Here is a 14,566-nt window from a genome sequence, read left to right on the forward strand (position 1 = left end):
TCAGCCACATTAATACTTAGAGAGTGAGGATTGCAGCTGAGTGATGAGTTGAGAGGAGAAGAAGAAGAAAAACAGTATTCACTCTTCTCTTTAATTGCTCATAACTTGAGCTACGGTGCTCCGATTTGCATGTCATTTGCGGCCACGCGTAGCTCTCGCCGAACCCGTCATTTCTAGCTAGGCATTGCTAGTAAGAACTCAAATTTCACACTTCTTTATTCAGCAATAACAGTTTCAAAAATTTGGCTTTAGTTATTGAATAGATTTTGTGATTTTGGTTGTTTATGGGTGATCTAGCATTGGATTATTGTTGGATTTTGTCCCAATACCGTCGGATAAGGTAAGTAACTTCGAAATCCTTGTGATTTGGTATATTTAGAGCCCTAGAATTAACGTATGGTAAATTATATGTATGTAGCTTGAATTATTGTGTTTGGGGTGAAGTTGGTGGAATTAGAGTCGGACTTTTGGTGGTGGAGCTTGACGAACTTGTTTGGAGATCTTTTTCAGTGTTTTGAGTTACGTGAGAATCGACTAAGGTATGGTTTCGATTTTTTTTATTTAATATGCAATATTTCGTGAAACTTAGACTAGTGGACCCTAGGATAGGATTGAATTAAATGAATGGTTTATTGAATTGTGTTTGTGGTATATGTATTTTGATGAAGATTGAACAAATTGTATGTTTTGGAGCATGCTTATGATGGTATGTTGATAAATAATGATTATAATGGATTAGAATGGTATGAATGAGGTATGATTGAGGTTTGGATTGGAATTGTTGAGGTTGATGGTTTTGAAGAATTGTTGAAAGAATTGAGAGAGAATTGTATGGTTTAGATAGTCATATAATTAAGGAACGGTTGAAGAAGGTTTATTATTGCTTTTGGGTTGAATTGGGGTTGTTTGGGCTGTGGAAAACTTGATTTGGCATTGTGAGTTTTAAAAGCTAGAGGTTTTGCAAATTTTTGCATAAACTGATTTTTACTAAATTTGATGAGGCATAATTTGGTTTCGGATCCTCAATTTTGATGAAACTTGATTTAAATGAAAGTTGGGTCCGAGAGCTTTAAAACATTCAAAAAACGGATGGAAAATATTTTAAAACGAAAAAGTTATGCGCGTTCAAAGATCGGTGCAGAAATCTGAATTCTGCAGCTTTTAAAATTTTCCAAGATTTTATGGCATGCGTACGTGAACTGTTGCACGCAACGCGGGGACTGACTGCTACCAAGCATGTAACGACCCACTTTTCAGTATGTCTAGATCGTACCGAAAACTGAGTGCTACTAATTTGTCTTCCTAATTATTATCTATTATTTATCATATGAGCCTGATTCGTTGTTGAAGTGTTGTTATTTTGCGGGGTAAATTATTTTTTCAAAACATTTAAGTTGTCAGGCATGAACATACATAGATGATATCATAAGAAACAACAAGATAAGCAGTCAAAAGTAAACACACATTTATATAAATTCATACATCACAAACAACTGACGTCATTCAGTCATCCAGCCTTTATTAGATCATAGATCTTTAGTTAGAACACCCCTAGATATAGCTAGATAATAACCTTATACATACATACAACATCCCAGGCCCTGACCTGTTCAAGGAGTCCATAAGCTGGCGCCCAGGCTAGCCTAGACTCTTCACTCACCTAGTCCCTCTAAACTACTAATGTGAGGGAAAGTACATTCTAGGTCTTCAAAACTCAAGTCAGGTAGAGCGTCTTCAGCGAACTACGGAAGGGTACTCATGCTTCCATCTGAAGGGAGAAGGGAGAGAGAAGGGGTAAGAACTGGGGAGTTCTTAGTAAGGTCGGGGTTATTAGTTAAGTTCATTTATAATGTCCACTTGCAAGTTTCTAAGTCCTTTGAAAATCAATGGTTTAACCATCAAAAACGCAAAACCTTTTTAAAAGAAATCAGTTAATTAACCAAAAATCAAAACTCACTTTTCAGATAAAAGAATCTTAAAAGTTTCCTAATGGTATGAATGACCAACCTGTTCCAAACATAGGTTCATTAAGTCTATGCTGAACCAGCTTGATATTTCATACCTCATTAAACCATAACTCAAGTCAATCATGGCCTCTGGCCCATCACATAATCAATCATGGCTTCAGGCCAAAATAGCTCATTCACAACCAATACACTACAACCCAACCAACTTCAATCACAATCACAAGTAATGAGGTTCAAGCACAATCAAGAGCAGTTACATCAGGTATAGCAATTAGCAAGTAAACAGAATTATTCACATAGGAAAATCAATTACAATATGCACAAGCAAGTATGATGCATGTCTAGTCCTACTGCAGGTAATGAGCTCATTTGTCGGTTATAGACCCGCTCCCGACATTACCCAGAGCCCTTTGACCAGGTAAGGCTTTCCTGTTGGCAATACCCATCGCAAGAGTCCTTTGACTTGCAAGGCAAACCACCACAAGAGTCCTTTGACTTGCAGAGTGGCACTAGCTACCCACTACAAGAGTCCTTTGACTTGCAGGACGGAGCTAGTCTGCCCAACACACTCACTGTAAGAGTCCTTTGACTTACAAGAGCACACACAAACACTCACTGTAAGAGTCCTTTGACTTACAGGAGCATATGCTAGTTGTGTTTTCTCGATACCTCTGTAAGAGTCCTCTGACTTACAGAACAGCACTATAGCTAAGTATCCCAGGAAAGCATTCTCAGTGGTCGCACCACCATTTATCTGACTGCCTCTCTGCAGCAGATTCTTACATAACCGTTCTCAAGCATCGCCCGAAGGCTCATAAGTCACATATAACCATACTTTCCATCACTTAGAAATCATCATTTTTCATCTTTCCACAATCATAAGTCAAGCATCACAGTGATCTCATTTCACAATTCTCTGTATACATCACAACATCACAACAGCACACTGCTATATAGTTCTTAACTCCCTTTCTTTCTAACATGTTTGCAAGTTTTTAGAACTTGTTTCATTACCTTACATTCTTCGATATCTTATCTTATACCTTCACTTAGGTGTTTAATAAAGAGAATTAGGGAGTTATAGACTTAAAACTTCCATCCTGAGACTTTTAGGAAAAACTGTCTTTTTATCAATATTTTATTATTAATAAAATAATATTATTAATAAAATAATATTAACAATAAAATAATATTTTATTATTTTAATATTAAAATAATAATATTTTATTCAACTTTTAAAATTACATTTTGACCCCTGAATTTTTTGGAAATTGCATTTTGACCCCTTAACTTTTAATATTTGCACTTTGGCCCTTTAACTTTTCTTTAATTAACTTTTAACCCTAAACTTTTTAATAATTATAATTTGACCCCAAAATCATCAAAACCAACGTTTTTCTTGTCCTTCAAAGACCAAAAATATTTTTCCAAAAGTTCATCAGATTTCAGCTTGATTTTCAACCAGTTTTTCAAACTTTTCAGTAACTGATTTTTACCTGATTTTGACCAAACCAAAGAGCAACATTTCAGCCATCAAATACACATCAAAAACACATCAAATATCATGAATTTCATGGCTGGAAAGCCACGTTTTCCAGCAACAATAACAACAACTTCAGAACCATCAAAAACATGATTTTCAAGCATTAAACAACAAGATCTTATGATCAAACCATCACAGAAACACTCAAAATCAAGCCTCAGCAACAAGATATGATTTAACACTTCAAGAACACAGCCAATCATTGATTAATTTACCAAACCTTACCTCCTTTGCTGCTGCCAAAAGTTGAGCCAAAAACAAGCTTCCAAAAGCACTTTTACGCCTATTTTAACATCAAAAACAAATTTAGAACCATATGAACCATGAAGGCTGAAGCTTCATGATGATGAAAAGAAGGTTATTCTCACCTTAAAGCAGCTAGAAATCACGTTTACTTAGAGCCTATGGTGGTTGAACAAGAGATCCTAAGAGAAAACATGAAGAAAACATCATCAGCTTGAGTTTCCACCATGGCTGAAACTTCAAGGAGGAGGAGCAGCCATCATACCTTGATTTACTCTTTGAAGATTGGCATAGAAATGAAGAGGAGGAAGAGATGAATACTTTGGTCGGATTAGATTTTTGATAGAGGTTTTAGTTTGAGAAAGAACGGAGATTGAAGCTCAGGTGTTCATGGAAGTTGTCTTGGTTTTCTCTCATGGAATTCTAGCTTGTTTAGGAAGAAAAATGATAGTAATGATGATGCCTAGGAGACCGTGGGTTAGGATAAGCATTATCCTAAAGTTTGGTGTAAAAACATCTCAAGAAAGGATAATTACTAAAGCTAGATGTATTAGAATACAAGTGTTTCTTACTTTTTCCTTAAGAAAGCTTTGCTTGTAGAGAAAGAAAGGAAACATGTGGTGGCTAACTCTGGGAGAGCCACATGTCACTGGGTGCTGACTCATCAGAGTTTAATAATAAAATATCATTTTGGAGATAATTACTAAAACTAGATACATCATATTACACTACTAAAGGATAAGCATGAGCTTTACTAGTATAAATGATACTAGTAACATGATAATCATGAGAATAAAAGATATATGATGAAGCATTAGCATTGCTAAGTTCATCTAGGAATGCCGGTATTATCCATTACCGGTAAATTTCTAGCTCAGTTATTATATTACTAAACATAGATGAACATTAACCACAGCAAAGGAAATAATAATATAATATTCCAAATAAAATAATAATATATGAATATTATATTAATATAATTTTTCTCTCAAAATTCGAGACCAGCTCGTCACATAGAGACTAACCACGGAAATCAGAATTTTGAAATTCGGACTCAAAGTGGCTAAAAAACGCAACTTTTCACGACGTGCTTACTTAGATCAGGAGAGGTGTCTCGTGCAGTCAAGCTGTTGACTCAGCAGCTTGATGACACAGTACCTGTGCAGCAGAGGTGCTTATATGCACTAAAATTCCTAAAAATTCCAAAAATCTCCGTTTGATCCCGAAAAACCGTTGTTTCTTCGAGGCTAAAAGCTAGGCCGTTACAAAGCACCCTTGCGTACGTGGCACATGCATGTGTACTCGGAAATGACACTCTTACAGGTATGTGTATGTGGCATGTTGCACTCGACGCGAGTCTCCCTTGCTGTTTTAAGGACTCGCATACGCAAATGGAGCATGCGTACGCGACCCTACCTTTTTCCAACCCATGCGTAGGCGGACAGGGGCGTGCGTACGCATGACCCGTATTTTGCTGAAAACTTATCTTCTTGCAATTTCAAATGGTTCTCTAGCTTTCTAAACTTCTTTAAATGTTGTTTAAGACTCCTAACTAGTAATTAGACTTTGAGGCTAGTGAGGATGGATTGGTAACTTAGACTAGATAATTTCTGTTTGAATTTAGAAGATGGAGACTTAGGTTTGGGAAGTTCTGTGGATGGAATGACTTGAGTGGATTGGCGGAGAGTTGAGATGATAATATATTGAGAACTGATGATGAGTTTGAGACTTGAAAATGAATGATTGTGATGATATGAGTAATAATGAACTTGTGCTATGAGCAGTGATCACTGAGATTGATTCTATATTATTGATATATTGAGATTGATGAGTCGCTATGCGCTTGGCAAGGACGGTGGTTAATCCCGCTTGTCGAGGTTGCGGTGCCGCCGTAAGGACGATGGTTAATTCCGCTTACGTTGAGATGTGAGGTTTGAGGCTGAGTATTCTGTTCGCATTCTTTCGGGTCGCAAGAGTGTGCCGAGCACTATATCCTTGGAGAGTGTGCCGGGCACTATATCCCTAGGGTACCAATTATTCGTGACCGAAAGGCTACATCTTGAGGGGATGTGTCGGGTTGGTAGTTGAACCGATAAGTGATATCACGGCCAATAGGACAGGTTTCATCATGTGTATCTTCTATATGTTTGTTTACTTTGCTTACTTACATCTTGTGCCTAAATGTATAATATACTTACTTGCTTCTTGAATACTTGCTGTAAATGTATATTACTTGTGTTTTACTTGCGTGCATTACTTGTGTTTTCTGCTAGGATTGAGGAGGTTCGGTAGGCAGTGGTGATAGGATCGCATGGATGATAGATTGGTGAAGGCTGTGGGACAGCGATGTTTATGTTAGTTAGAAATCCCTTAAGTTAGTTTGCCCTATTATTGGTTTAAGTTATATATTTCTTTAAATTTGAATCTTGTATCAGTGTGAAGTTATAGGATTGCCTTTGGCGTCCAGGAACCTTATATCTTATCTATTGGGCACTGTTACTATACTGAGCACCCCCGGTTCTCATACCATATGTTGTTATTATTTCTCAGATGCAGGTCGCAACCCACCTCGGTGAGTTTGTGAGACGGTGACGGAGCAGAGGATCTCTTCTATCGGTTGGTCTTTTGGTTATTTTGATGTAGTTATACTCTCTCTTTTGTATATTGCATTAATTGTGTTAGAGGCTTACTTTGAGAGTTAGGATGTTGCTGTTTTATTTCAAAAACTCTATTATATTTCTGTTTGAGCTAGCCGGCCTAAATTTCACAGGCTGTGACTAGTTTTCTTTTGTATATCATATATACACTTATCTTGATTTCTATATGTATTATGTTATCTCTTGCACCTTTACGCTTGTAGTTAGTTCGTGTGAACGTTACGTGCTTTGTATCTCTGTTTTTAAGCTTTCTTTCTTCATCAGGCTTCTAGTATTATTACTTTCTTCTATACATATTAATATATAAGCTTTAGAACTATCATAACACTTTGTTACCCTTTGCTTTACGGCTAGAGATAAGGCTTAGGGTGATAGAGTGTTACAGGTAGAGTGATGTTGTAAGAACCGCAATTAATTAACCGGTTAATTAAGTGATTATATTGCCCCAAATTAGATTCCAAAAAGTTAGAATAAGAATTTGAGGACTTAAAGGTTATTTTAGGACTCAATGGGTCTTTCTGAGTCAGAAAATGTGTTTCCTGCGAAGAACTGTGAAAAACCGTGAACTGACAGTTGAACCAGTTCAAATCTGCCCGGTGCTGCGCGAGAAAAAGTTGAGACAGTAAAAAACCTTAGAAAAACATTAGAAATAGAAAATCGGGCGTTAATTTTAAAATTTCGGCCCGAAGTTGGGCCAAACGGGCTAAAAACGCTAACGGGTTGAACCGGACCCAAGTTGGGCCCAAGTCCAACATATATAAAGGTTCATTTAATGAACCCTAGCCTCCATAAACACTCACACTTCAGATTTGAGAGAGGGAGGAGAGGAAGAAGAAAACCCTAACCACCTCCATCTTCCCAAGATCATATCTTGAGTTCTAGAGCTCTGATTTGCGTGCCGTCAGCGGCTACGCATTCCTTGTGATGAGCTCTACAAAACTCACCCAAGAAACTCTATAGGTAAGCTCTAAATCCTTCCAGTTATGCTCTCCAAAATTTTGGGTTTTGTTAGGGTTTGGGTTAAATGGGTTTTGTGATTTTGGATGTTTAGGTTTACTTTAATCCTTACTTAGCCTTGGATCTTAGCCATCAAATCTGTTGGGAGAGGTAAGATATACTAAACTCTTGTGAAATTTGATTTATGTTGAGCCCTAGGTTGATTTTATGGTGGTTTATATGCATATAGCTTGATTATTGTGAGTTTGGAGCTTGTTGGTGCTTGTTGGAACTACTTTGGTGGTTGGATTTTGGTTGAAAGCTCATTTGGTTCATATTGGGAATCGGCCAAGGTATGATTTCGATTTCCTTTATGTAGTATATAATATTCATGGACACTTAGGCTAGTGACCCATAGGATAGGATTGGATTTTGAATGGTTGATGAGTTATTGGGTGCAATTGTATGATAATGATTGATGATGAATTTTGAGTTGATAATGATGATTAATAGTGATATGTTGAGGATGCATGATTTGTGAAGTTGAGTAGTGGATTATGTTGATAAATGTGATATTGATGTTGATTTATTGGTAATATAGTTGGAAAATTGTTAATGAAGTTGGATATATGAGATATATTGATATTGATGTTGTAGATAAGGAAAAATGTGGTAGATTTGGTGTAATATGCCATAGAGTGTTGAATTTGATGAGAATTGGAGTTTTGGAGTGGCTTGGGTTGGTTTGGTTGTGTTTTGAAAGGGAATTGTGAAAATTGTGATTTTGGGTAAAAATGAAATTTTGGTGAATTTTGATTGATTATAACTTTTGCCTCGATTTTTAAAATTTGTTGAAATTTTCTTAGAATTAAAGATCTTTGAAAACCCTTCTAAACGGTATAAAGTTTGTTAAATTTGAAATTTTGTAGAGGAAGTTATGATCATTCAAAGTTGGTGTTGAAAATCTGAAAATTTTGCAAAGTTACAAAATTCTGAGTTTTCTGATATGTGCAGACGCACAGCCTTGTGCGCACGCACACCTTGCAAGAATTTTGACCAGTGCGGGCGCACACACACCTGTGTGCACGCACAGGAAGGGAAGTGCGTGCTGGTGGCAGCGCCAGCACAGCTTGTGCGCGCGCATATCTAACGAAACATTTCAACCTGTGCGGACGCACACGTCGGGGAGAACTGTCTGTTGGGGGCACTGACATAGGTTGTGCGAGCGCACAGACCCTTTGTGTTTTGCTACCTGTGCGTACGCACACCCCTGTGCGTACGCACACTTTTAAAAATTTCCTGGACGTGCGCACGCACACCCCTGTGCGGACGCATACGCCCTATCTTTCAAATTTTGCTTTGTTTTCAACTATTCTACCTCCCCAACACGGTTGTAAGCTTCTGTAACACCTTTTTAAGACTTTTGGGCCTAGTTTTGAGTATTGGAACATTGGATATAACCTAAGGGTTCTCGTAGATAATTATATGATAAATTAGAAAATGGAGGTTTAGGTTTCTGGTGTACTGAGAATGAGTTGGGTGGAGATTACAGAAGAATTGGTATATGAGATGAGAACTGAGGGACTATGCATTCGGAATGGAAATCATGAATTGAGGACGGTTGAGATGAGTCGAGGACTCGAAGAGAAATGATGATATGGATGAATATATATGAATTGATAACTAAAAGTGATTTGAGATGAGGAATGGTAACGTCTGGTGATGATGTGATGATGAGGAAATGATTGGATTATATCAGAGTGTGCGGAGCCTAAACCTCCGGCGTGGCAGATACTTCTGCCGCATGATTTGTTGGATGTTGAGAGTGTGCAGGGCCTATATCCCTGGCGTAGCAGCTTGTTCTGCTGCATGATTTGTTGTGGTTGGTTCCTTCTCTGCTGCAGGAAGTGTGCGGGGCCTATATCCCTGGCGTAGTAGACTCCCTACCACATGAGTGTGCAGGGCACTATATCCCTGGCGTAGCAGAAGAGCTGCTGCATGAGTGTGCAGGGCACTATATCCCTGGCATAGCAGAAGAATTGCTGCATGAGTGTGCAGGGCACTATATCCCTGGCGTAACAGAAAAGGCTACATCCGGGAGGATGTGTTGGGTTGGCATTTATGGACCGACAAGTGATATCACGAGTCAATAGGATAGACATTTATCATATGCATCTCTTATGTGCTTGTTTGCTTGATTACTTGAGTTTGCCTAAGTGTATAATATGCTTACTTGCTTCTTGAATTACTTGTTATATATTTGAATATTACCTGTGTTTTACTTGCTTGTATTATCTGTATTTGTATGGACTTTGAGGAGGTTAGGTAGACGGTGGCGATGGGATCGCACGGAGGGTAGGATGGCGAAGGCTGTGGGACAGCAGTGAATAGTTTAGTTAGTAATCCCCTAAGATAGATTTCCCTCTATATGCTATTAAGGTTTTAAGTCAAGATAAGATTTATGTGTATATGCTTTATGGTTTTAGTATGCTTTAAGATGAAACTTTGTGATGGATATGGAGCTTAGGATTGCCTTCGGCGTCCCGGGGTCTTATATCCTACATCACTGGGCACTGTTACCATACTGAGAACCTCCGGTTCTCATACCATATCTTTGTTGTGTTTTTCAGATGCAGGTCGCAACCCACCTTGGTGAGTTGTTTTGGATGGTGACTGAAGCGAAGGATCTTGGATTCTTTTGGAGTCTTTTTGGTTTATCTTGTTTATACATCTATCTTTTGTATTTTGTTTGGCCTAGAGGCTTGTATTTGAGAGAACAAACTTGTATAAGCTATTTTTACTGTCTGGTTTCATACGTGTTCTGTATATGGCTAGTCGGCTTAAACTCCGCGAGTCGTGGCTAGCGTCTTATGATATTATACTATTATACTATGATGTTTGGTTATTCTATACTTATTTCTTATGCTTCAAGTTAGTAGTTTTGTGAGTACGTTGTGCGCTTTTGAAATCCTGTTTTGAGCTGTATACCTTCATCAGGCTTCTAGATATTACAAATTCCTTCTATATATCTTATGTATAAGCTTAGAACTGTCATAACCTTTGATTAACCTTTGCTTTACAACGCGGGGTAAGGCTTAGGATAATTAGGGTGTTATAGATGCTACATGTACAAGTGTTTTTGGGAACTAAGTCCAACCAAGTTGACCCAACTACAATAAAAACCACTCTCAAAATGAAATGCGTGACACGTGCTCCAATGCTCTATAAGCGCACAATTCAAAGAGCTTGCACAACATGTACGAGTATTTCACACTTTCTGCGGCACACAAATTTTTGAAGTATAACACACAAAAATTAGAACGTAACATAAACTTAATAATATAGCACACAAATTTTTGCACATAGGACACAAATTTTTGAACCATAACACAAAAATTTTGCTACAAATTTTCCGACAGCAAATTTTATGTGTATATTCTTTATTGAGTTATGTTACACCATACCACATCACATGTGTAAATCAAATAAAGTGAAACAACACACACCCCTTCATTTTTATAGCACACAAGTAATCGAAGCTAGTAGCTTGGTAGCTTACACTAATTTGATAGATATCATTAAACAAATTCTGGTTTATCATAGCACACAAATATTTAACCGTAGCACATATTTTTGTTTAGCATAGCACACAAATTCACATATATAACACAAAAACCAGAATCATAGAATAACACTAATTTTTCAAACAACTCAATTAAGAAAACTAAGAACATCATAAATAACCATAATTAAGAAAAAACAAAAAGATATACAATAGCATACAAATATCTGAGTATAAAAAAACAACACAAGTAATCGAAGCCATAGTTATAAGAATCAAACCGGTGATCAAACCGGTCAGACTATTGGTTCACTGGTTTATTGGTTCAACCGATAAATTATTGGTTGAACCAATAAAATCGGTCTCATGTAAATAAAAAATATAAAATAGTCAAAAATTTAAAATACATATCTTCAACATTTTAAGAATAACTAAATCTCAAATTTTAAAGACAACTAATATAAAGATAGACATAAATTTGATTAGTACTAGTACAATAGTATCTTAATTTTACACAATAAGAATAACAATCTATAATATCAGTAAATTTCAATACTAGTATCAAAACAGATAACTTTAATCACAACACTAACATTGAAAAAGATAAAGTAAATTAATAAATTTTTAGTAAAATTTATATTTCTATTAATAATGGTACATAATTAAAAATATAATTAATTCAAAAAATAGAGAATACAAAATTAAAATTAAAATTAAAATTAAAATTAAAATTAAATTAGATATTTATTATAAAATTATTTAATTCAAGATTTTATTATATAATTAGTCTTTGACATATGGAGTATTGAGAAACATAGTGGCAGAGTGGTAACTACGAGATTCTATAACCAAGAGATCCCAGGTTGACAAGTGGCACACTGGAGGACCGTAGGAGCACTAGATCACAGGTGGAGATGCGCGGCTATGAAGCACCATAGAGTGGCAGAGTTATCGAAGTGGTTGGACCGGTTTTTACCGGTTCTTATCAAATTTGATTGGTTTTCACCGGTTCATATCGGTTTTCACTGGTTCATGTCGTTTTTTATCATTAAACGGTCTAAAAGAAATCGAACTGGTTTATAGTCTGGCTCACTGATTTTTCAGTCGAACCGACCGGTTTGGTTCGGTTTTTACAGCTATGAACCGAAGCTAATAGCCTGGTAACTCACACTATTTTGTCAGGAATCATTAAACAAATTCTGGTTCATTACAAAACACAAATATTTAAACATAGCACACATTTTTGTTCAACATAGCACGCAAATTCATACATATGCCACACAAATATTGAGTATAGAAAAATAATATAAAAGGCATTCATACCTTTTCAATCTCACTCAATAAAAAAGGTACATTCAATGCACAAAGAAAAAAAATTAAAGAAGAAGAAGATGGTGGCAGCGGCAGCAGCAGCAGCGACGACGACGGTAGTGATGGCGGCGGCAGCCAGGGACGGATCCAGAAATCTAAGAATGGAGGGGCCGAAAATTAAAATGTTATATAATCATATATAATGTCATATATTTGATAATAAATGTAATTATAGTTAGTTTTTTAATTAAAAAATTAATAAATAGTTGTTAAATAAAAGAATTATCTTAGTTTTTATAATTCTTTCATAATTTTTTTTATGGTTTTACGTCTAATAAAATATAAAATTATCTATTTTTAAATATTTTGTTAATTAATTTACTTTATTAAGTATTTATGTGACAGTGAATTATATTTTTATGTTTTATATCATTAAAAAATATGATAGAAAATAATATAAATTAATTGCACTAACAATTTTGTTATGTGAATTTAAAATATATTAAAGTATTTTTATATAATAATAAAGGTAAAAATTAATAGAAAAATAATAAAAAAAATTAGAAAAAAATATTATTATAAATATTATTAAATTATTTTTTATATGATTATAGATGTTAAAATTAATTTTAAAAAAAGAAATGTAAAAAAGAAAACTCTAAATCAAATAAAAAAATACAAATAATATAAATACAAGTAGAAAAATTTAAACCCTAATACATAAAGAATACCAACTTTTTTTTACTATCATTACACTATTAAATTTTATTCTATATAATGCATCTATTATAATAATATATGAATTTAAAATTTGTTGGAGGCCAAGGCCACAAAAAGGTTTCCCAAGTCGTGTTGCAACCATATGACTCTATCTCTCTCTTGTATTGTATCTTGAATCCTTAGAATCGGTGTCTGATGGTCCTCATCTCCGCTAGAATATTAACTTAACGTTTTTTTTTGCTTCCTCCCTGGTATTGTATGGGCCGTCTTACAAGTGCAGGGTAACACCCTGGGCCGGATCTACTTCATCGACTGTGTGCTTGCCGCCCAATCCTTCCCAACTCTGACCGCCTGTAGCTAATTTCGAGTAGCGTCTCGTAAGCACCTTCGTGCTGAGCCGTCAGAGCACAACACAAAAGTTGATGCTAAGCTAAAGGTGCATCAATGGATACCTTCTGCCTCAAACACTTCTTCAGCGGCTTTACTAGTCGCCGGCTCATTCTTCAACAAGCATTCTTTATGTCTAAAACTAGAAAAATGAATCAGAACATCGGCTTACCAATCGCTTACCATGTCTCCTCTGTAAGATCTCTTTAGACCCTCCGTCCACCATCGATCATACTCTGTAAAGTCAAGTGTTTCACCTATCTCCATCTCTCGAGCGACTCCCAAGGCTTTCGCCTCTTGTGCGATTTGCTATTGGTGTCGCTGCTCTTCTCCTTTCTCTAGAATTTAGATTCAATATCAATTCTAACAAGCAAGAAAGAAAAGATAGGTCAGCCTTACCATTGCTTATTTGGTGTTCCAGGAGCTCCCTGTACTTACCCCCCTTGAATCCGTCCCTGGCGGCAGCGACGATGACGATGTTGGAGGAGGAGGAGGTCTGAAGTTTAAATTTTAATAATTTGGTTAACTTAGTTAATGAAAACACTTGGACACCTAGCATTTTTATCTTTTTATGATTTTAATTTTGATCTATTTTAAAAATAAAAATATTAAAAAAATATATGAAATTTAAATTAAATAAAATTTAATTTTTAATAGATTTGACATTAAATTTATTTGATAATTTATTATAATATTAATTAAAATTGACTGTTATAATATTAATTTTTGAACATTATTAGTTAATAATATAATAAACTAATAAAGATTTAGATTTGGTGAAATTATCATATTATTTAAATAAAGATAAAATATATTTTTTATTCTTAAAATTTGTCAATTTTTTTTTAAATTTTATTCTGTTTTAATTTTATCTTAAAAATTTATGATTTGTATCTAATGTATCTATGGCGGCTAAATTTTTAAAATGTTTAGAATTAATTCAATAATATTGTTTAACAATTAGGAGTCAGAACTTTGTGTTTGTTCTACTTATTTATATTAAAAAATGTCTTTTTTTTTGTGATATTAAAGAAGGTCTTTGTGAAATTATTGTTGAATTAATCATTAATTTTTAAAAAATTAACTGTTAAAAATATATTTAATATAAATAAAAAAAATTTAAAATAAAATTTAAATAAAACATAAAACTTACAAATATTTTTAAATATTTTTAGCAAACTTCCTGGTCAAAATTAATACTTTACCTTTTAAATAAAACTTAAAAAGACGTTGTTTTAGT

At 35.1% G+C, this 14,566-nt stretch overlaps 1 long non-coding RNA gene across 1 annotated transcript; it reads right to left on the minus strand.

The window, feature by feature from the left end:
* Positions 1-1,441: 1,441 nt before the first annotated feature.
* LOC112785127 (uncharacterized) lies at positions 1,442-4,246 on the minus strand. The gene is made up of 4 exons (XR_003194159.3): positions 4,019-4,246; positions 3,879-3,935; positions 3,736-3,793; positions 1,442-1,768 (listed from the first exon to the last, which is right to left on the minus strand). It is a non-coding gene; the product is annotated as an uncharacterized lncRNA (long non-coding RNA).
* Between the last annotated feature and the right edge of the window lie 10,320 nt (positions 4,247-14,566).

The sequence above is a fragment of the Arachis hypogaea genome, chromosome 20 (genome assembly GCF_003086295.3).
Source record: "Arachis hypogaea cultivar Tifrunner chromosome 20, arahy.Tifrunner.gnm2.J5K5, whole genome shotgun sequence".
Lineage (NCBI taxonomy): Eukaryota > Viridiplantae > Streptophyta > Magnoliopsida > Fabales > Fabaceae > Arachis > Arachis hypogaea.